Below are 22,947 nucleotides of genomic sequence, written 5' to 3' on the forward strand. Positions count from 1 at the left end.
CAACCGACAACTCCTACCTCCAGCCCACCCACCCCTGTGCCAGTCTTCACATATAACATTCAAAAATATGTAAGCAAATATAGATAATTTCAGAATATTAATAATGTATTAATTTGTCAGGAGAATCAATGTCTTTAAGGCCCCTTCCCTAACTATTGCACTCAGTGGGCGTGATTTTAACAAATACAATTTTTGAACAATCTCTAACTTTCATAGCCTTCCCCCGCTCAATTTGAGTTCTAAGCTAATATTTTGATCGTGAAGCAGATTCTTTCTGGCAGTCCAGCCCTGCAAAATGACTGTAAATTCAGAACATCAGGCCATAGGATCAACCCCTGAACAGGGAAACCCTATGTTTTCACAGGGAAACCCTATGTTCAGAGCCACTCCAGCAGCCTCCATAGTACCGGTCTTCCTCATACTGGCATAGGCAGCATTGCTGGGCAAAAACAAGGTCACCTCTATATCCCAGTGATCTCTGACTTCAACTGTTGGCAGCTGGTATAAAGTAGAGCAGCTCTGAGCCATCTCTAATTTATACCTGTGACTGGCCTGGAAGACAGAGGTCTTCCAGTGATTTTCTAGGCCCCTGGAAGTTAGCCACTGTTACTCAGCATTGCAACACCTAAGTCCCTTTGTAGATCCCACCCTTGGTGTTAACCCCACTTAAACCATGAAAGGATTAATTGGGGCCTGAGAGGCCAATTAACCACCCTGCTGGAGGGTGGGCCAGGCCTAATTCGAAATAAAACACAGGTGGGGGAGAGCAGGGTTGTTGCCACAAAGAGCTGCGTGAGCTCAGTTGGAGGAACGTGACCCACAAGAGAGGAGGAGGGGAGCACTGTCGCTCTGCGGAGCAGCCTGAAAGTTGGGAGAGATGAGCAGGCAGGATCGTCCCAGGGGACCAGGAAGCCTGACTGAGACAGGAACTCTGCCGAGCTACAGAGTGCTGCCTGAACCCCCGAGTGAGGGGAAGAGCATGCCAGCCCTGGACAGTGGGGCTGTGGGAGTCAAAGGAGCCTGGGATGAGGTGTGGGGAAGGTTTGGGGTTTGTATGTGTTACTTTAGGACTTGGGGACAGGATGCTGTGGCTCCAGAAGGGCAGGACTCTATAAAGCTGTCCAGCTTGAGGGCCAGCTCCCTTCTACAGCTGGCACAGGCCAAAAGAAAGTGGAGGAAACTGAGGCAAAAGGTGCAGCCATGCTACAGCCAGCCAAGATGGGGTGTGTTGGGGCAGCAACTTTGCCACAAGCGCATACAGTGAAAGGCTATGAAGAAGGCAGTAAAGCTCCAAAACCATGGGCGGTGGGTATCAAAGGCTGGAGAAGGCTGAGGCTCCCCAAACAGCCAGGGGTGGCCCTGCTCCCACTTTGCCCCCATGCACCCTCCTGCTTCCTGCTCTGCGGCTCTTCCTCGCCCATGCCAGGGGTGTGTCCTGGGCTGGTGCTGGGGCCATGGCTCGTGCCACCCACCCGCCTGGCCTTCTGGGGTTGGGGGGGCTGAAGGTGCTGGGGTCAGGCTGCCGCCCACCCCAAGCTCCAAGCCTGGGGCCATGCTGCCCACCCGCCTGGTGCTCCAGGACTGGGGCCATACTGCCAGCCTGCCCGGTGCTCCACGTCTGGGGGCGCTGGCTGGGGCCATGCCTGGGGTGAGGGACTAGTGGCCACAGTGGGGGGCTCTGGGCTCCAGCGGGGAGTGGAGGGGGTGGGGGATGAGCCTTGGGCAGATGGGGTGGGGCTGGGGGCTAGCCTCCCCAAACACACATTTCACATGCCACCCATGACCAAAATCATGACTTATTTAAGCAGATAGGGTTTGGAGGACAGAGAGATTACAGGGGGCAAGAGGAGTTGGACGGAAACATGGGTGCTTTCCAGGGAAAAATGGGGAGCTACTTAATTCAGAGGTGTCTGGCATAAGATTGAGCCTCCCATTACCCACCCCTCCTTTGTTTCTGAGTCCCACATGCCTGGAAAACACTGGCTTACCCAGAGTAAGCCAGAGGCAGTGCTGATCAGCTCCTAGGATGTGGTCCTGTGATTCCTTGTGACAGTCAGTTCTCCCAGTTTCATTTGATACAGAACCAACAGGTTCCCCTAGGATATTTATCAGCCAGCCTAGTTCTGAGTTCAAAAGGACACAGCTCACTTGATGACTTGGGCTGCCGGTTTGAACATGGACAGGTTCTGTGAGTGAAATTTCTTCTTTTGAAACTTTTGTGGAAGAATGGGGTACTTTGCCTTTTTGGGCACATCTTACTTTGTCAATTGCTTAATATTTCACTAGTTTCTTGTTTCATAACTTTTTCCTCTCTCTCTTTTTCTCATTATTGTATTTCTGTTTTCTCTCTCTCTCTCTCTCAGTTGATTTTCTCCCAGAAACCATTACTCCTTGTTAAGTGTGGCAATGTGAATTTGGGGAAAACAGCACCAATGGTGTATTTTTGGTTGCACTGTGCCACAAAGTTACACAGAAAGACCAAATTTATCATGGGTATAATAATCCTGCTCTGACCAAAGCTTTAACATGGCTCTTGGACTCAGTTGAAATGTTAAGAGTGGACTGTATTTTCACCATATCAACAGACATCAATGTTCTAAATCAGTCTTATAATAAGGAATAGGGAAGCCCTGTAGGTTTTAAATACATTTACTCAAAACCAAGGTCCTGATCCTGCAAAACTCCTGCAAAGTGTTCTTAGAAAGATCTCCTTTGAGTCACCATTGAGGGGTGCATTTCTGGCAAGCTAAGTTAATGTTAGAGCTGTTCAAAATGTATAGTTTGAAAAAAATGGGCACAAAATTGAATTGATTATTAACAAATACATATGTTGAACAAATCATTTGTAATGAAAAATTCAATATTATCAGTTGGTTGGTTTGTTTTTCCTTCAAAAACGGAAACACTTTGGAAACAGCTTAGGAAAAAAAAATTTGTCAAAAAAAAAAAAATCCCATGAGACTTTAAAAGAAAATTGTACACTTCTTTTGAAATATTTTCAAGGAAAACATCACTTTCTTATTAGTTCTGGCTCATTTTACTTCTGGATTAGGGAAAAATATTGTAAAAAGATAAAGATAATGCTATCACACAACTGACTTCTTCCATAGTAGTACATTCCCTCTCTGTTAATATAGCTAAACTCCAGAATCTGAGGTTATTAACCTCTTCCTAGACCTCAGGGGTATCGCATCCGTGATGTTACTGAGCTCCATGAAAGAATTAATTTCTTTCTCCATTTGTGTCATCTGTTTTCTTTGTATATCTGCCTCTAGTACTTCTTCAGTGCTTACTCCTTGTGGTAGCACCAAGCTGGGAGAGTCTCTCTAGCAAACTGAAGGAGTGGGAAAATTGCTTTACTGACCCCAACTATGAATAACTGGTGGCTATTGTCAAAAATGGGTTGGAAAAAGGGTGTCGTTCAAAGAAGGTGGTGATCGTAGGGGCAGGAATAAGTGGACTCGCTGCTGCCAAACTGCTGCAAGATGCTGGCTGCCAGGTAATAATGATCGAGAGGAGCCAGAGACAGGCCAGGGAATCAGTGCTTCTCTGAAATGATCTGATTGTTTTTACAGAGAAAACAATGCTGAAGAAAAAAACAAGGTGAATTTCAGTGAGCTGGGTGCTCTGTGCACGCAAGCAGTATATTACTCTCTTTTCCAGACACAAAGTTCATTGAGTTAAAGTTAAGGGGCTAGGTTCACAAAAGGACTTGGGAGCCTAACTGCAACTTTAGGTGCCTAACTCCCAGAATCAGGCCCCAGTGAGATTTGCAAAACCCCTGCTCAGTTGTCCCTGAACCTTCTAGATGCCTAAACTCACTTGATGCCTAAGTTTGAGGGCGCCTATATTTTTGTCCGTGAGCATGCGCACTGCAGCCTACCTCTAGGCCCCCGGCCCCCTTGTCCCAGTGGGATGGGGGAAGGTCATCATTCCTCCCCCTAAGGGATCCAATCTGTGCTCAGAGCTCAGGCCACACGGATGAGTTCACACAAAAGAGCCAGAGATGGGAGGAACGGGAGGACTTCCCTCATCACTTCCAGCCCAGTGATTAGGGTATTCATCTGGGAGGTGGGAAACTCTGATTCAATTCTCCCCTGTGCATGGGGGGAGGAGGGAGAGAAGAGATTTGAACAGGGATCTACCACACAGGACTGGTTTTAAGGGAAAGGGCACCCTGGGCTAACCTGTATTTTGGCACCCCTGGTTTCCACTGCCTCCCTGGGCACCCCATCCATTCCCCCATTGCCCCTGGCCCCTGCTGCCTCCCCATCCATCCCCCTCTATTGCCCCCAGGTCCTGCTGTCTCCTGCCCCCCCCATTGTTCCAAGCTCCTTTCTGTGGCTTCATAACCCAGGCCCACCCCGCTACTTGCCTCTTGACCACAGCGCCCCCATGACCACAGCACCCTGAGAAGTCACCTACATCACCCACCCATAACGCTGGCCCTGATGCCGCCTCTCAAAAGAGTGCCCTGACTACTGGGCAATGGGATAGTCTGATGTAGGTGTCCCTTTCTCTGAGCATGGCGACTGAGTTGGGCCCTGCTGATGAGCTGTGTAGAAGTACACCTATCTTCCCCCAGTTCATAGATGGCTCTGGGGCATAGGTGTTCAGATACCTAGAGGGAAGCAGCATTCCATCACATCTCTCCCTTTAAGTTTTGCATTCCTACTCATCCCCAGAGTAGAACCTTAGGTACTTAGGGAACTTTTACAGTGAAAATGTAGGCACTGAGTGACTTTAGATGCTTGAAAGATGAGCGGGAAGTTTGTGAATGCCCCTACATTTGGGATTTAGGCACGTAAGTCCCTTTGTGAAACTCGCCATTACAAACTGGCAAGTGAAAGAAAACCATGGCCAATGTTTTGTTTTTAGGTTCTGATTCTGGAAGCCAGTGATCGCGTGGGAGGACGCATCATGACCTATCACAATAAGGACAAAAGCTGGTATGTGGACCTTGGACCCATGCGTTTGCCCAAACACCACAGGTAATACATTTACCCCGTCTCAGCCACCAATACTGTTCATAAAAGGAGAAGCCTCAGTTTTAAGATTTTTATGATAATTCCTAGAAAAAAAATAATGAAGGGCTTGTAGCTGATGAGCTTAAGGTGCCCCCTTCTTGCCTTGCGTGGACCACCTGCATTGTCTCATATTGTCAGTTTCTGTGCAGGGGACAGAGATATCTTTGAGGGGCTGTTACTCTTCCAGAACAGGTGGGTTGCAAATGGATGGGGAGAAGCAGGGAGTGGACTGGTGCTATGGCTCTCTACTCTGCCAGCGAGTGTAGCTAAACCAGCTTAGTGGGGCAGTGCCTAGGATTGGCCCAGATAAATTCCTTCTGAAGCAAAGGGTGAACCAAAGATTAATTCCCCCTTAGGCAAAGGGGTAACCAGAAATTAGACGTACAGTTTGCTTCCTGGTATGCTCTTGGAGTACACAGCTGTCACATACCAGCTATGGACTGGTTACAGAGGTCCCACCCCAGAGAGATCCAAGAGATGTGGACCCTTTATGACAGTGATACTCAGATCTCAGTGGTTCAGAAGCCAAACTAGCGATCAACATTACCCAAAAGAGCCACAGTAGTGTGATTTCATTGTTTCATTTACTATAGTACTAGACATATTTAAACAATATGATGGGAAATATTTAGTATTTTTATATAAATTTGCTGTGAGAATTATATATATCTAATCTTAATTCTCTCCGCAAATGAGTTAATAATTTATTGCAAGTTGATAATTTAATTTGTTAATAGCATAAAAATTGGTTAATAACTTAGATTGGTTAATAATTAAATCACAGTGTTTTAATATCATGTGCTGCAAAAAGCTACAGGAGACACAGCAAAGAGCCACTTGCGAGCTGCAGTCTGACTATCATTGCTTTAAGCCATCTTTAATACACTGCCAGCTATGGCTATTCTCAGCTCAGATAAGATGTGATACACACCACACCACATACTGGCTAAATATTTTAGTACAGTTTAGCATTCCAACACATCTCCCCTTTTAAGTCTTACATTCCTACCATTGCAAAATTTACACTATTGTGCTATCATTAAAGTTTGGTATGGATCAGTCTGTTACGTATCTCTGAATCATACTGGCTTTCTAATTACACAATCCAAAAGCATCACAATTTGACCATCTATCTGTCCATAACTTGCAATGACTGGCTGTGGTTGGTTAGGTATCTTCGAGTCTTCTTGTTCTGAATCTGATGAGTTTGCTTTGTTGTTTGTTCTTTCTATGGGATTAACTGTACATTTTGATGATTTCTGTTGAACTCTCCACTGTCAGCCTCAATCACATATGATCTGGGCAATTAATTCTTTTTTTCATTTTGATAGCTGGAATTCTTCATCCTTTTCCTCTATTAAGTTCAGCCAAAATACAGTCACCAGGTTCTAAACGGGCAGTTTTCTAACTAAGTGAATTATATTGTAAAAGTGTTTGCCTTTTAATCTGATTTGGCTACGTTCTTTCTGGCCATTTTGAAGACAGGTACTTTTTCAAAGTCAAAACAGTAGTTCTGAGTTGTCTTCCCATCAGGAGTTGAGCTGGACTATATCCATTAGCTGTTGTTAGTGTTGATCTCTAGCTCAGAAGAGCACGGAATGGATCTTCCTGCTGTAGGATTTTCTTGGCTGTCCATACAGCTCTCTGTCTCTCTATTCACTTGTAGGCAACGTGGGCTGCTAGTAATATGATCAAAATCATATTTTGTTTTAAATTCTTTAAATTCCACTGCAGTGAATTGTAGCCCATTGTCCATCACTACTGGAATACCAAAACAAGTAAAAGTGCACTTCAGTTTTTCAATAACACTCTGACATATGTCATTCTTTAAGTACATTATTTGTATGTACCTGGAAAAAATAGTTCACTACAACCAGATAATGATGTCCTCTAAATTTGCATAAATCTACAGCTAGTCTATTCCAAGGTCTGTTTGGTAGAAGTGCTGTTATTCTATATGATTCAGTATTGTCTCTTAAGGTTATTTGTACTGGATTTCCTTTCAAAAGTCCAATATCATCAAATACTCCATTGAGTTCTTCCACCATTCCCACTAAGGGATGGATAGCTCAGTGGTTTGAGCATTAGCCTGTTAAACCTAGAGTTGTGAGTTGGCCACTTAGGGATCTGGGGCAAAATCAGTACTTGGTCCTGCTAGTGAACACAGGGGGCTGGACTCCATGGCCTTTCAGGGTCCCTTCCAGTTCTATGAGGTAGGTATATCTCCATTTATTTTATTATTATTATTATTTTTTAATGGCTGCCACACTGTGGCTAAGAAGGTTGTTGGTCTTTGATCCTTTGATCACATGTAGTCTAGATGCATAGCTTTTGTCTTTGTAACTTAGTTCTGTGATGAACTGGTGCATGCAGTTCAGAATACCTCCAGGGCTAGTCAGACCTGTATCAGGTGATTTCAGCTCTGAGGGGTTGAAGGTGACTGTATGTCCCTTCTGATATGACTCTCATGTGTGCTTCTGAGTCAATTTTAATGTCAGTAGTCTTGCCAGGAATATTCGGTTTCACTCTCAAGGCACACTCAGTGTCATTACTCATGGTAGATCCCCAGAAACACTGGTTCTTGATTGTCTGCAATACGAGTCAACTCTCTGACTGCTTTTGTGTGGCAAACAGCAGCAAAATGTCCATATTTTGTGCATTTATTATATCTTGCTGTTTTGTCTGGAAATACATTTCTTGGGCTATGAAATTTTCCACGTCTTGTGTATGCAGTCATGTCATTTAACTGGAATTTGTCCCTCATATCCTTAGGATAAAGACTTGTAGCACTTATGCTGTTTACCACTTCTAAGCTATTGTGACAGGTTTCAGAGTTGTAAACATGTTAGTTTCTATCAGCAAAAAGAACGAGGAGTACTTGTGGCACCTTGGAGACTAACAAATTTATTTGAGCATAAGGTTTTGTGGGCTAAAACCCACTTCATCGGATGCATGCAGTGGAAAATACAGTAGGAAGATATATATACACAGAGAACATGAAAAAATGGGTCTTGCCATACCCACTATAACAAGAGTGATCAGCTAAAGTGAGCTATTATCAGCAGGATGGCCCATTTCCAGCAGTTGACAAGAAGGTGTGAGTAACAGTAGGAGTTAAAAATAAGCATGGGGAAATAGTTTTACTTTGTGTAATGACCTATCCACTCCCAGTCTTTATTCAAGCCTAATTTAATGGTGTCAAGTTTGCAAATTAATTCCAATTCAGCAGTTTCTTGTTGCAGTCTGTTTTTGAAATTTTGTTGTTGTAATACTGCGACTTTTACAATTGTAATCTTACAACTACCACCTGCTGAAGTGAAGAAACAGTTTGACAGAGCCAGAAGAGTACCCAGAAGTCACCTATTACAGGACAGGCCCAACAAAGACAGTAACAGGACACCACTAGCCGTCACCTTCAGCCCCCAACTAAAACCTCTCCAGCGCATCATCAAGGATCTACAACCTATCCTGAAGGATGATCCCTCCTTCTCACAGATCTTGGGAGACAGGCCATTCCTCACTTACAGACAGCCCCCAAACCTGAAGCAAATACTCACCAGCAACCACACATCACACAACAAAAACACTAACCCAGAAACCTATCCTTGCAACAAAGCCCACTGCCAATTCTGTTCACATATCTATTCAGGGGACACCATCATAGGACCTAATCACATCAGCCACACTATCAGAGGTTCGTTCACCTGCACATCTACCAATGTGATATATGCCATCATGTGCCAGCAATGCCCCTCTGCCATGTACATTGGCCAAACTGGACAGTCTCTACATAAAAGAATAAATGGACACAAATCAGACGTCAAGAATTATAACATTCAAAAACCAGTCGGAGAACACTCCAATCTCCCTGGTCACTCGATTACAGACCTAAAAGTCACAATATTACAATAACAAAACTTCAAAAACAGACTGCAACAAGAAACTGCAGAACTGGAATTAATTTGCAAACTTGACAGCATTAAATTAAGCTTGAATAAAGACTGGGAGTGGATGGGTTACTACACAAAGTAAAACTATTTCCCCATGCTTATTTTTAACTCCTACTGTTACTCACACCTTCTTGTCAACTGCTGGAAATGGGCCATCCTGATTATCACTACAAAAGTTTTTTTTTCTCCTGCTGATAATAGCCCACCTTAATCGATTAGTCTCATTAGAGTTGGTATGGCAACACCCATTCATGTTCTCTGTGTATATATCTCTTCCTACTGTATTTTCCACTGCATGCATCTGATGAAGTGGGTTTTAGCCCACGAAAGTTTATGCTCAAATAAATTTGCTAGTCTCTAAGGTGCCGCAAGTACTCCTCGTTCTTTTCACTTCTAAGCTAGTTTCTCATTTTTCCCATTTGGCATGTTTGTTTTGCGGTTTTGTAACGTCAGACTGCTTTGCTCTTTGAATAGCTATGTGTAGGGTTAAGTCTGTTTTTAATTGTAGCTGCTGTGAATGACTTCACCTGTAAGCCCTGTGGTCAATCTATCTCTGATATTTTCAGGTTTTATGGTCCCCAGATCAGTTTTCTGCCAATATATGGAAAACTCTGATAAAAGATTAATCATTTTCCCTTTGTTCTTGAATTCTCTGGTGAAAATATGATCTTTCATAAGTCTCATTTCTCTGAGGTATAAAGTATGCATCAATCATAGGCAGAACTATTTCATAGTCAACTTTGCATCTGTCTTCAGTAAAGAAAAAAGATTTTAAAGCTATGCTGTGCCAACTTCCTCAGAGCATAAATTAAATAGGAACCATGAATATTGTTAGTTTCCTTGTGTAGTTTGGTTGCAAAGCAAAATCTTGCATCCAGTCTATCCATTCTGAAGGTTTGTCAAAGCTGAAGTTCTCCAGGGCATTGAGGAGTGACATGTTAATGTTAGTGACCCTGCAACCTTTGTTGCTGTTTCTTTTTTTTTTTTTTTTTCTGCTTACAACTTTTGTTGCTGCTTCTGTTTTCCTCTGGCACCTGTTAGACTGCCTTAACTTCTGACCCATGTCATCTACCCAGGGGTGAGCACAGGAATTTAAATTTGACCCCTTTGGGGAGGCACAGAAGCTCGCTGCCCCTCCTCCTCCTCCAGCACCGGGAGGAGCCCAATGCCCCCCTTCCCCACCCAGCCATGGGAGGAGCTCGATCTCCCCCCCCCCTCCACCCAGTCCTGGCAAGAGCTCGATCTTCCCTGCCTCCGTGGCCCTGGGGCTGGAGAAGTTCTGTGCCCCCAATGATTATTGGGGTGGGACCGTGCCCCTGCCGCCCCACCTCCTTGCGCACACCCCATGTCCCAGATACTGACTGGTTACAAAGCTTCCATCTCAGAGTTCCAAGAGATGTGGGCCTTTAAAGAGATCTTTAATATACTGCCAGCTATGGCTGTTCCCAGTTCTCATAAAGTGTGGTACACACCTCACCACCTAGTGGTTAAACATTATAATACAATTTAACATTCCATTATAACAGTGGCTTTTAAACTGGGGAATGCATACCCTTAGGGCTACTCGAGCTCTTGTCATTGGGTATGGGAGAAAAAAAATTAATGGCAGACAGACCAGGATTGGGAGGGGACTGGAGAGATGAACACCTGCAAACTCCCCTGTGCAGGCTATCAGGCAGGGCAAGTAGATGCAGAGCTGGCCTTATGGGTGGATGACCACCCAGGGCGCCAGGGACAGGGACATCAGGGTCAAGAGCAATGATCCCTCTTAATTTTTCCACCCGTATGCGGAATGAATTTTGTTATGTGCACCAAGGTAATGTACAGATATGTGCCACCAGTAGAAACAAATAACCTAGATATAATATATACTTTTTAAAAGTTACCAATAGGAATAATTACAGTAGCCAAGACAAGTTAGGCATTTTAGAACTCACTACTCAAATAATTAACTTTAAGTGTAAGAGCGAAATAAAAATTATGAAATACATAGACCGGTCAAAACACTAAAATAACACACTTTGAAAGAATAAAATTACAGAGAACATATGTGCATTGCAGGAAGTACCAAGAATTAACAACAAAACCAGCAGTGTTGGGAGGTGTGTGACACAGACAGTGTGTGTGTGTGTGTGTGTGTGTGTGTGTGGTGACTCACAGACTGCGTGTGAGACACACAGAGACTGTGTGTGTGTGAGGCACAGTGTGTGACTCTGTGTGTGTGCGCGTGCGCATGCATGCTGGCTGCTGGGGAAATTTCTGAGAGATGCCCATCCGCTGTCTCTTTAAGGCACTCACTGAAAGCTCGCCTCCTTCTGAACCATATCCCCTCTCCCCTGCTCTGCAGAGATGGGGTACATAGGCAGGGGGGAGGGGGAGAGACTGTGTGAGTGAGTATGTGTGAGTGTGCGTGTGAGTGTGTGTGAGTGCGTGTGAGAGAGCAAGACTGACAGAGACAGAGATTGTGTGTGCTGGCTGCTGGGAAAGTCTCTGAGAGACTGTACGCTGTCCCTTTAAGGCACTCACTCACCTGAAGGCTTGTTCAGACCTCAGAACTTCTGCAAGTCCTGACCCCTGTCCCCTCTACCCTGCTCTGTGGAGAAGGGGTACAGGGGCTGGGAGAGGGGGACACCCTGACATCAACACCCTCCTTTCCCCACCCCCCACTCTGAACAGCCTTTGGGAGGGTCCCGGGAGCAGCTGCAGGAGCAACATGGCTGCAAAGCAGGGGGCGGGGTGAGCACCTGAACACATGCTACCAGCTGGAAGTGCATGGCTCTGCTAATCAACTGCATGGCACTTGAATCTCTCTTGGGAGGCCACCGAACCATGCGGCTTACAGGGACCACAGGTCAAAAAGTGAGGAGTGGGGCAGGCCTGGGGTTCGAGGCTGTGGAAGGGAGTTTGCAGCAATGGGTGGGGGAATCATAGAATATCAGGGTTGGAAGGGACCTCAGGAGGTCATCTAGATCAACTCCCTGCTCAAAGTAGGACCAATCCCCAACCAAATCATCCCAGCCAGGGCTTTGTCAAGCCTGACCTTAAAAACCTCTAAGGAAGGAGACTCCATCACCTCCCTAGGTAACCCATTCCAGTACTTTACCACCCTCCTAGTGAAAAAGTTTTTCCTAATATCCAACCTAAAACTCCCCCACTGCAACTTGAGACCATTACTCTTTGTTCTGTCATCTGGTACCACTGAGAACAGTCTAGATCCATCCTCTTTGGAACCCCCTTTGAGGTAGTTGAAAACAGCTATCAAATCCCCCCTCATTCTTCTCTTCTGCAGACTAAATAATCCCAGTTCCCTCAGCCTCTCCTCATAAGTCATGTGCTCCAACCCCCTAATCATTTTTGTTGCCCTCCTCTGGACCCTTTCCAATTTTTCCACATCCTTCTTGTAGTGTGGGGCCCAAAACTGGACACAGTACTCCAGCTGAGGCCTCAGCAATGCCAAATAGGGGGGAATGATCACAACCCTCGATCTGCTGGCAATGCTCCTACGTATACAGCCCAAAATGCCATTAGCCAGGAGCCCAGAGGTGCCAGCAAAGATCCTTTTTATGTAATTATGCAAATTGACCTTTTAATAAAGACTAAGAAGTGAAAACCCCCAGTAAATGTAATATTTGGGATTCACCAAACATTAGTCAATTATTATTTTTTTACTGAAGCATCAAAAGCTCTAATATGCTAAACTCTGTTTCAGAAAATATAAGAAGTCAAATTTTAATTCAGGTCTCTGCAAGTGCATAGAAAAAAACCCACACATGCATCCACATTTAAAATATTTACCAACAAGTATTAGAGTTTTCTAACAAGGGTATATTATGAACTTATCTCAGATGGGGTAAGCAGTAGACTATAAGCGGTTCTCAAATGTCATTGCACCGTGAAAGCCTTCTGACAACAAAAATTACTGCATGACCTCAGGAGGGGGGAACTGAAGCCCGAGCCCATCCAAGCCATGCCAACCTGGGTGGGGTGGCCATAGCTGCCCAAGGGCTTCTGCCCTGAGGGGCAGGCATGTAACCTTAACCCTCCTGCCCAGGCCTGAAGCCCTCAGGCTTCGGCCTCAGCCCCAAGTGGTGGGGCTCAGGCTTTGGCTTTGGCCCTGAGCCCCAGCAAGTCTAACACCAGTCTTGGCGACCCCAGTTTGAGAACCCCTGGCCTGCATTATTTGGAAAGGGGTAGGCAGCCTAAAATGGTTGAAAAGCACTGCATTATAACAACCATACCACAATTGAGATGTAAAGTGAAATTGAAGGTAGGGTGCACATATCAACAAATGAAAGTTAAAATCCAGCTAGAACATTGCAGTCAGGGGGGGAAATAATTAATAACTCAGGAAATCAATAGTTAAGGTTCAACTTACAAGAAGTCAAAGTATTTGGGACCATATAAACCAGGGGTGGGCAAACTATGGCCCGCGGGCCGGATCCTGCCTGTCAGGGCTTTGGATCTGGCCCACGGAATGGCCACCCCCGTGGTGCTGCAGGCCCTGCACCGCTCCCAGAAGTGGCCGACAACACGTCTCTGCAACCCCGGGGAAGGAGGGGCAGAGGGCTCTGTGCACTTCCCTTGCCTGAAAGCACCGCCCCCCGCAACTCCCATTGGCTGGGAATGGGAAACTGCAGACAATGGGCACTTCGAGGGAGGTACCCACAGGTGAGGGCAGTGCGCAAAGCCCTCTGTCCCTCATCCCCCAGGGGCTGCAGGGATGTGGTGCTGGCCACTTCTGGGAGTGGCACGACGTGGGGTCAGGGCAGGCAGGGAACTTGCCCTGGCCCAGGTGTGCGCTGCTGCCACCCCAGAGCCACTTCAGTTAAGCGGTGCCGGGCCAGAACCCGCACCCCAACTCCCTGCCCTGAGACCTTGCCACACCCCCCTGCACCCCAAACCCCTGCCCTGAGCCCCCTGCCACACCCCAAACCCCACGAAACCCCAAACCCCTGCCCTAAGCCCTCTCCCACACTCTGCACCCCCTCCTGCACCCCAACCCCCTGCTCTGAGCCCCTCGTACACCCTGCACCCCTCCTCTGCCCCAACCCCTTGCCCTGAGCCCCTTCCTGCACACCGCACCCCATCCCACACCCCGCACTCCCTCCCACACCCCAAGGCCCTGCCCCAGCCCTACATTCATGGCCCTGCATGCAATTTCCCCACCCAGATGTGGCCCTTGGGCCAAAAATTTTGCCCACCCCTGATATAAACTCCCAAAATAACCCTGCTCTGGCCCCATAGAGACCCCAGCCTGTCATCTTCCAGGCATGGTTCTTTTCATACCTTCTTTGTAAGCTGTTCTGTTTTTGGATCATGGATTTTCTTGAGTGATAACCATGGATGCATCTGGTTTAAAATGCTTCCCCTAGAATACAGCAGGAAGCATGAGCTGTTTAGGTCATGGAGATGCCTCGGATGGTAGGAAAGCACCATTAAGAACTGAGCTGGAATCAACACAGATGAGTGGGACAGCCTACAGAGACAATGGGAACCTCAGTCAACCAAAATTAACTCGTAGCTTCAGAGGCAGCTGCACGTACGACCACAACATGGCTGTGTCTGTAGATCAAAGATGAGAGGTGTCAGAAACCTGTGTTGAGAGGGAGAGGACATTGCTGGGAGAGGTGGTCAAAATTTCTCAAGCAAACAGTTTTGGGGTGGTTGTTTTTTGTCTTTTTTCCAAAATAGAATTGTGAATTCAAATTTTTTTTCAGTTTTGACATTTTTCTCTGTTTTCCCCCACCCCTTTCCTTTCCTTTTAGGGATGTGCATGAATTTATTACCAAATTTAAACTTAAACTGAACCCATTCTACAATACTGATGACAACACTTGGTATTTAGTTAACAACATCAGGGCAAGAGCTGGAGAGGTAGAAAGAAACCCTGATATCTTGCTGTCAAGGCTGGATCCCCACTTTGAACTTTAGGGTACAAATGTAGGGGCCTGCATGAAAACTTCTAAGCTTAACTACCAGCTTAGCTCTGGTTCCGCTGCCACCATTTCAATTTTTCCCTCCCTGGGAAGCCTTGAAAAACCTTCACCAATTCCCTGGAGAGTACAGATCCAAACCCCTTGGATCTTAAAACAAGGAGAAATTAACCATCCCCCCTCCTTCCTCCCACCAACTCCTGGTGAATACAGATCCAACCCCCTTGGATCTAAAACAAGGAGAAATTAACCATTCCCCTCCTTCCTCCCACCAACTCTTGGTGAATCAAGATCCAAACCCCTTGGATCTTAAAAACAAGGAAAAATCAATCAGGTTCTTAAAAAGAAGGCTTTTAATTAAAGAAAAAAAGTAAAAATCATCTCTGTAAAATCAGTATGGAAATTAACCTTACAGGGTAATCCAACTTAAAGAGCTCAGAGGACTCCCCTCTAGTCTCAGGTTCAAAGTACAGCAAACAAAGATAAACACTCTAGTAAAAGGTACATTTACAAGTTGAGAAAACAAAGGAAAACTAGCACGCCTTGCCTGGCTATTTACTTACAAGTTTGAAATAGGAGAGACTTGTTTAGAAAGATGTGGAGAACCTGGATTGATGTCTGGTCCCTCTCAGTCCCGAGAACGAACACACTCCCAAACAAAGAACACAAACAAAAGCCTTCCCCCCCCCCAGATTTGAAAGTATCTTGTCCCCTTATTGGTCCTTTAGGTCAGATGCCAGTCAGGTTACCTGAGCTTCTTAACCCTTTACAGGGAAAAGGATTTTGGAGTCTCTGGCCAGGAGGGATTTTATAGTACTGTAGACGGGAGAGCTGTTCCCCTTCCCTTTATAGTTATGACACTTGCAATACCCTTTGCACCCTACAGAGAGAGGAAAATCAGCTAGTGAGCTTTATCGTCAGACACTGGATAAGGTATGTGTGTTGTGGAAAGGACTCATGCACTTTGGGTTTCTCTTCATTAAAGAATTAGTTTGGACTTTTACTTGTTGGTCCTAAGCCCCCTTCATATCCACACACACAGCTTTCTCATTCAAGTTTAGTGTTCCTTTCAACCCAGGCTAGCTGGCATGATTGGTAGTATGAGTTATAGCCTGGGCTCTGCTTTCACTTGAGCTATTACCCTGCCCACTTGGCAGTGAAGATACAAGCTAAAAAAACACTCAAGTGATGATATTTCTCCAATGCCATCCCACAATCCCTCCCCCCCCCCATGTGCCAAGAAGGACAAACAAAGGAAAGTCTCATAAAGGAGCTCAGTTTACTGCCTCACACAGAACCATGGAACCCGGCCCCAGAAGTCCTAGAGACATCCATGGGAGAATGCAACATCATTAAGGACACAGTACTTCAGGTTTGGCTTTGCAGTGTGGCTGCTCACACCCGTGGTAGGCTAACCTAGGCACCTGTCAACCAAGTTAGCTCTCCAGGGAGGACATAGCAGGGGAAGCTGATTCTGCAAGGTGCTGAGCACATCTGGGAGATGCGCGCGCGCACACACACACACACACACGCAAGTGCAGTGTTACATCTGAACTCATGAGATTTAGGTTCTTAAAGGACAGATTTTCAAAGGTGTTTAGGTGCTCACAGACATAGGTGCTGACTCAGGGGGTGATCAGGGGCTCAAGCACCCATAGAAAAAAATAGTGGGTGCTCAGCACCCATCAGCCACAGCTCTTTGTGGGTGCTGCCCATCAGCTGTTTGATGCTGGGGGAGGCACTTGGGGGAGGGCAGAGAGCAGCGAGCAGTGGGTGGCGGGAGTATCTGGGTTAGAGTTAGAGTGGAGACAGGAAGAGGTGGAGCAAGGGCAGGACCTTGGGGGAGGGGTGGAGAGGGGAAGGGACCTCAGGACAGAGCCAGGTGGAGCATTCCCGGGAAGAAATAAAAGTCAGAACCTATGCTCACAGATGCAGAGGCACCTGGGGCTAGATTATAAAAAGAGACAAAGCAGGGAGCAAGTGAGCATGACTGTGTAATCCAATGGTTAAGGCACTCAGCTGGGACACTCTGGATCCAGTCCCTCTGCTCCAATGACTATCTATTCCTCCAAAATGGAACAGCTTCAGCAAGAGAGATTGGGACTATCCACTAGCCCAGCAGTCAGGGCATTTATGTAAGAGGTGGGGAGACTCCTGTTCAAATCCCTCCACCTCAGCAGGTAGAGAGGGGACTTGAACCAGTGGTAAGAGCAACGAGGCCAGGCAGCTGTGGGGAGCCAAGGCACAGACCCTCCACCTGCCCTAGGCAGGAAGCCTGGGGAGTGGGATCATGGGCCGGGGGGTGCTATCACTCCCCCCCCTCTTGACTCACTCTAATTACTGGGGCAAAAAGCTACAAAGCGGCTGCTGGTGCGACTGCTTGCAACAAACACCTGAGGTGACCGATTCCAGGAGAGGGCTCGCAGCTGAGAATCCCAAGCAGACATAGATGCTGAACTTCCTGAGAGGGGTGGGACTTCGGATACACCCCTCTCTTTGGCATCTCCCATTGACTAATTTAGTCTGTGTGCTGGCTTTTGTGGATATCATTCTTAGAGGCCTGTCTACCTCCACTCATTGTGCAGGGAGCCTGAGGGTATGTCTGCACTGCAAAGAAAAACCCATGTTGCCAAGTGTCAAAGCCCAGGTCAGTTGGCATGGGAGCAGGAGGCTTGAGCTGTGGGCCTAAAAATATTGGTGTACACATTCCTACTTGGGCTGGAGCACATGCTCTGAGACTCTCTCCCCTCACTGGATTTCAGAGCCAGGACTCCAGAGGGAACATCTACATTGCTGTTTTTATCCCTGTGGCCCAAACCCTGCATTCCCAAGTCATGACCAGACTCTGAGACTTGGAGCTGTGAGTTTCGGGGCTGTTGGTTTTTTTCCAGTATAGACATAACCCTGAATGCCAAATTCAACCTTCGTGAATCCCACTGATTTTGTAGGCATCTAAAAGTTAGGCATTGCGGTGCTGAGTATAAGTTCTTTTGTGAATCTAGCGGTATTTTCAAAGACTTAGGTGCCATACTCCCATGGATTTCAATGGGAATTAAGCACTTAGGTGCTTTTGAAAATCCCAGAAGGTGCTATCTGCATGTTTAGATGCCTAAATACCTTTGAAAATGCACCCCCTAAAGTACCTGTCGCTTCTGAAAGTGGGAGCTAGATCCCAGATTCACTTTGCCACATTTGAACATTTTACTTTTAGTCTATTTGTATTGTTTAGAAAGCCTGAGTGAAAGAAGTTCAGTCATTTGGAGAACTGCAGGAGTGGAAAACAAAAGCTGTCCCTCGTATCCCCATTTAAAAGAGATTCTTAACAGCTCTTTCACCTGAGCAGTCATTTCATGTCCTGCCTCCTTGTGCATATGTATTAGGATACCATCTCTAAGTACATGATCACAAACAGGGAAAGTAACAAATCTTTAAAGGTAGAACTGTGATGATGAAACAAATAACTGTTTTCTTGGTTGCTACCCAGGTGCCCACAGACTGCAGTGCTCTGAAAGAGAAATATGACTCCTTTTCCACCAAGGTAATTGAAGTTAGCATTCCTGTATCTTTAAATCTAAAGATGCCTGATTTCCTAAGGCTTTCCTCACATAGGCCAATGGAAGTCTTTGTGCGATAGTACTTGCCATGTGCACACAGTCCATGGTAGGAGATAATGCATCCGAATCCTCCGAAAGCTACTGGTTGTGGGGAGGAAACATATTCGCCTCATGAATCTTCATGGAGCACAGCCCTCTTCCCTCTGTGGTCCCCTGGATTCCCCTTAGTGACAGGAGGAGGGCAGGGCCATGGATCTTCTCTGCCTCTCTCTATCCAAAACACCAGTCTGCAGAAAGTGAGCAGTCTCTGTGCTCCCATATGCCTAGTGTTTGTGTAGTGCCCTCCTCCACTTTGGTGTGACTGATTTGGCATCTCTTCTTCCCACCCCAGCGCTCTGTGTGACATCCACCTATGTATCCCCATCCACAATTATTTCAGTGAGAGAACCTGCCTCCGTATACCCATCCACAATTACTTTTTACCCTGCAGGAGGTGTGGACTAGATCATGGGTTTTTAATCAAAGACAATGAAATCTTGGTAGGAGTGAAATCCTGGCCCCATTGAAATCAATGGCAAAGATCCCATTGACTTTGGGGGGGGGGTCAGGATTGCACCCAATGAATCAAAACTGGGTGAGGGATTGTGTCTTGAAAGTGAGCATCAGCCTTACTTCAGTGATTGTTTATGAGGAAGCGGACAAATTACCGAGTAGGATATTGGATGGGTTTGACTCCAGCTCATCCCTTATGGATATTGAATAATTCCTATGTTCAACTGAAATTAGATATCTCTTTGGCTGTCATTCTCTATGGGGATATAATATGCATGCACCTTCCACCCTCTCCGCTCTTCCCCACCCAGGAATATTTGATTAAAGAAGGAAATTTAAGTAGAGGAGCCATCGACATGATTGGTAACTTGCTGAATGAAGATGGTGAATTCCAGATGTCATTTCTTCACTCTGTCATGAACCATGTTACATTCTCTGAGAAGGGGTAAGGAAAAAGGAATCTTTATTCACTTGCTTTATATGTGGAAGGGACATGTACTTCTGGTAGGATCTGTCTGGCTATCCATCTATCTTTCAATACATTTAACTGTCTAGCAACCTCATCTTATCAATGCAGCCGGTTGCCTTCTTTGAAGTAGGCACTGATGGTCTGACTTGTCATACAGGGTAAGTGTTCGTTGCTATAGTTCTCTAGCCATTAAAAACCAGGTTCACTTTCACAGTGTCCATAGCTTCTAACTGGGTCAGATCCTATGAAATTCGGTAATTATCTCCAGAGTGTATGTGTTATGGGCATACTGGGGCATCACTCTGTTGTATCTCAGAACCACCTAGTTCAAATGATGCTAAAGTAGTATCATTAATGCTTCCCAACACCCCCATGAGGCAGAACTAATTCCAAGGGAATTTGAGTAATCATGCAGATTTGAGAACATTTAGCAGAGTCAAGCTTTAAACAGATAGCTGATCTTAATCTTAACAGCAGCAGACCTGGCACTCTACTATAATAAAAGAAGTTGGAGTTGGCACTCAGTCGGGGCTAGATTGTATCTTCAACTATGCAGCTCCTTACAGCTCTCTTTGTTGTTCTTGTGGCATTCTCTCAGATAACTGTTGTCCAATGATGTTGTTGCCTTACCATCTTCTTTTCTCCCCCTTTCTTTCAGTTATGATGAGATCACTGGGGGATTCAATCAGCTTCCTGATACTTTCTACCAGTATATTCATGGGGGCGTTCTATTTCACTCCACAGTAGTGAAGATACTAAATGAGGATGAGCAAGTGAGAGTGTTTTACCAGAGGCCAGATGCATTGGTCCCCTTGGCTGTGACGTCTGACTACGTTCTTGTCACGGCCACGGCAAAAGCCACACGGCTTATTAAATTTTCAACGCCTCTTTCAACTAACAAGGCCCATGGCCTGTGGTCCATTCACTACTCAGAAGCCACTAAGATTGTTTTGGTCTGTACTGAAAAGTTTTGGGAGAAAGAGGGAATACAGTGTGGGAGGTCAATCACTGATCGCCCATCCAGATTCATCTACGACCCCAGACACAATTTCTCCAGTGGGGTGGGGGTGATCCTTGCTTCCTAACACCTGGGGCGATGATGCTGAATTCTTCATTCCCCTCAGTGATGAAAAGTGTGTTGACGTGGTGCTGGGTGACCTGGCAGAAATCCACCAGGTGCCCAAGAATTATATCCAGAGTGTCTGCAATAAGCATGTGATCAAGAAATGGAGCCTGGACAGATATTCCAAGGGAGCCTATGTTTCATTCACCCCGTACCAGTTTGTCAACTACTTCAAAGCTTTGTTTCAGAATGAAGGGAGGATCCATTTTGCAGGAGAACTCACAGCCCAGCCTCATGCCTGGATCGAAACTGCTCTGAAATCTGCTGTGAGAGCGGCAAGGAACATCCATGGCATTATCAATGCATCACCCAGGCAGTAGCAGCAAGAGCTGAGGAAAAATAAAATATAATTGATGATAAAATAATAATAAGGGTGCTTGGGGGAGGCACAAATGCATCAGCTACTGACTGGGGAATTTAGAAAGTGCACCGCTAATCAGCGGGCATTACAAGATTGTTACTTTAGGTTTAGCCCTGGTGGGGGGAGGCATAAACTGTCTGCACTGGCATTAGACTGCTACCCTTACACTCAGACAGAGAAGGGGTGAGGTAATTATCTTTTATTGGACCAACTTCTGCTGGTGAGAGAGACAAGTTTTCAAGTTTACACAGAGCTCTTCTCCAGCTCTCTCTCACCACAGAAGTTGGTCCAATCACAGGTGCTGGCTTCCTCTGGGCCGTGGAAGTGCTCAATGCCCCTTGCTCCACCCCAGGCCCCGCGCCCACCCCACCCCTTCTCCCAAGCCCCCACTCCTGCCCTGCCTCTTCCCGCCCCTGCTCCACCCCCACTCCGCCTCTTCCTGCCCAGTTCCGCCCCCTACTCCGAGCACGCCTAGTCCCCACTCCTCTCCCTTACCCCCAGTACCTCCTGCACACCGCAGAACAGCTGATCCCAGTGGGTGGGAGGCACTGGGCGAGAGGGTGAGGAGCTGATCGGCAGGGCCTCCGGCGGATGGGAGACGCTGCGAGGGAGGGGGAGAGCTGGCTGCCGGTAGGTGCTAAGCACCCACTATTTTTTTTCTGTAGTTACTCCAGCCCAGGAACACACATGGAGTCGACGCCTATGGGTCCCATAAAATATATTACCTCACCCACCTCATCTGTCTGTTATGCTGGGACCAACCTAGCTACAACAACTCTGCATGTCCTCACACTCAGCCACTCTGCTCAGCCCCAGAGGGTAAAATCAAGGCTTTGCCCAATCCACTCACCTACTCCTAAGAAGGAAAGGAATGAGTGAGTAGCCGTAGTAACACCTAGCCGCCCTACCCTCAAGGTCTAGGTAGCCCATGTCAGAGTTTGAAGGCGGTTCTTGGTTCCCCGATGAGACAAATAATCTGCTTCACAATCTAGCCTCATGTCTAGCTGGCAGGCAAACAATGACTATTCTGTTTCCCACTTCCAGGGCCAACAAGTCTAGCCCTTGCAGATCCTATCAGCCACACCAGCATTTCCAAAATGGGAGGAGAGGCAGAACTGAAGGCTGCAGTCAGCACTACATGCCTTGATCTCCAATCTGGCAGCAGTGCTTCTGCACTTCTTCAGAGCTCCTCGAGGCAAAATTTCACAGGATGCTTCTCCTGGGATGGGATAAGTCACTCTGCATCCCACCCTGTTCAGGGTTGTGCCTCCATTGCACAGTCTGTCCACCAGTGAAATGCAACGTATAGCAGGAAACCAATGACCTCATCTTTGACCCTGATTATAGTCATTCCATGGTCAACATGGATGGAATCAGGTGTAATGTGTAGAGGTATCAGCTATCCCTTGAATATATTGTTAATTCCTATAGTCATTTCTAATCTGCAAGGTTAAAATCTGAATCAGACATGCCAAACCCGTGAAAAAAACCACAGAAATTGGGCTTGTTTTTGGCTTAATTGACTTGTGAGTTGCTTGTTGGCTAGTTTTTGGCTTTTAGCTTGTTGCTTGTTTGGCTTGTAACTTGTTGCTTCTTTTTTTGACCGACTCCTAGCAAGGAGGGGTAAGGGGGGCAAGCAGGGGCAAAGGGCAAGGAGGAGCCGGGGGGAGAAAGTCAGGGGTGCACAGTGGGCCCACCACTGTCCCAGACTGCACATTGTGGGGAACATAGAGTGTTGGGGTTCTTAGGGATTGGCTTGTTTTGGCCTTGTTTTGAAACGGGATTAGCCTGATTTTTGGCTTATTGTGAAAGTCTGGGTGCTTATTTACCATGTGAAAGTCAGCAACTGTGATCTGAATCCATTCTCCTCTCAGTGACACAGCAAGAAACTTGCACCCATCTCTGTTTACTCAAAATAGTGCCTATGTCCTCCCCCACTCATCCCTGCCTGAGGAATAAAACCTGGAATGTTTAAATA

The 22,947-nt window shown here is 46.4% G+C and overlaps 1 pseudogene; it reads left to right on the forward strand.

The window, feature by feature from the left end:
- Positions 1–2,175: 2,175 nt before the first annotated feature.
- On the forward strand, positions 2,176–20,958 carry LOC128848296 (L-amino-acid oxidase-like; annotated as a pseudogene).
- The last annotated feature ends 1,989 nt before the right edge of the window (positions 20,959–22,947 follow it).

Source organism: Malaclemys terrapin, chromosome 13 (genome assembly GCF_027887155.1).
Source record: "Malaclemys terrapin pileata isolate rMalTer1 chromosome 13, rMalTer1.hap1, whole genome shotgun sequence".
Classification (NCBI taxonomy): Eukaryota; Metazoa; Chordata; order Testudines; family Emydidae; genus Malaclemys; species Malaclemys terrapin.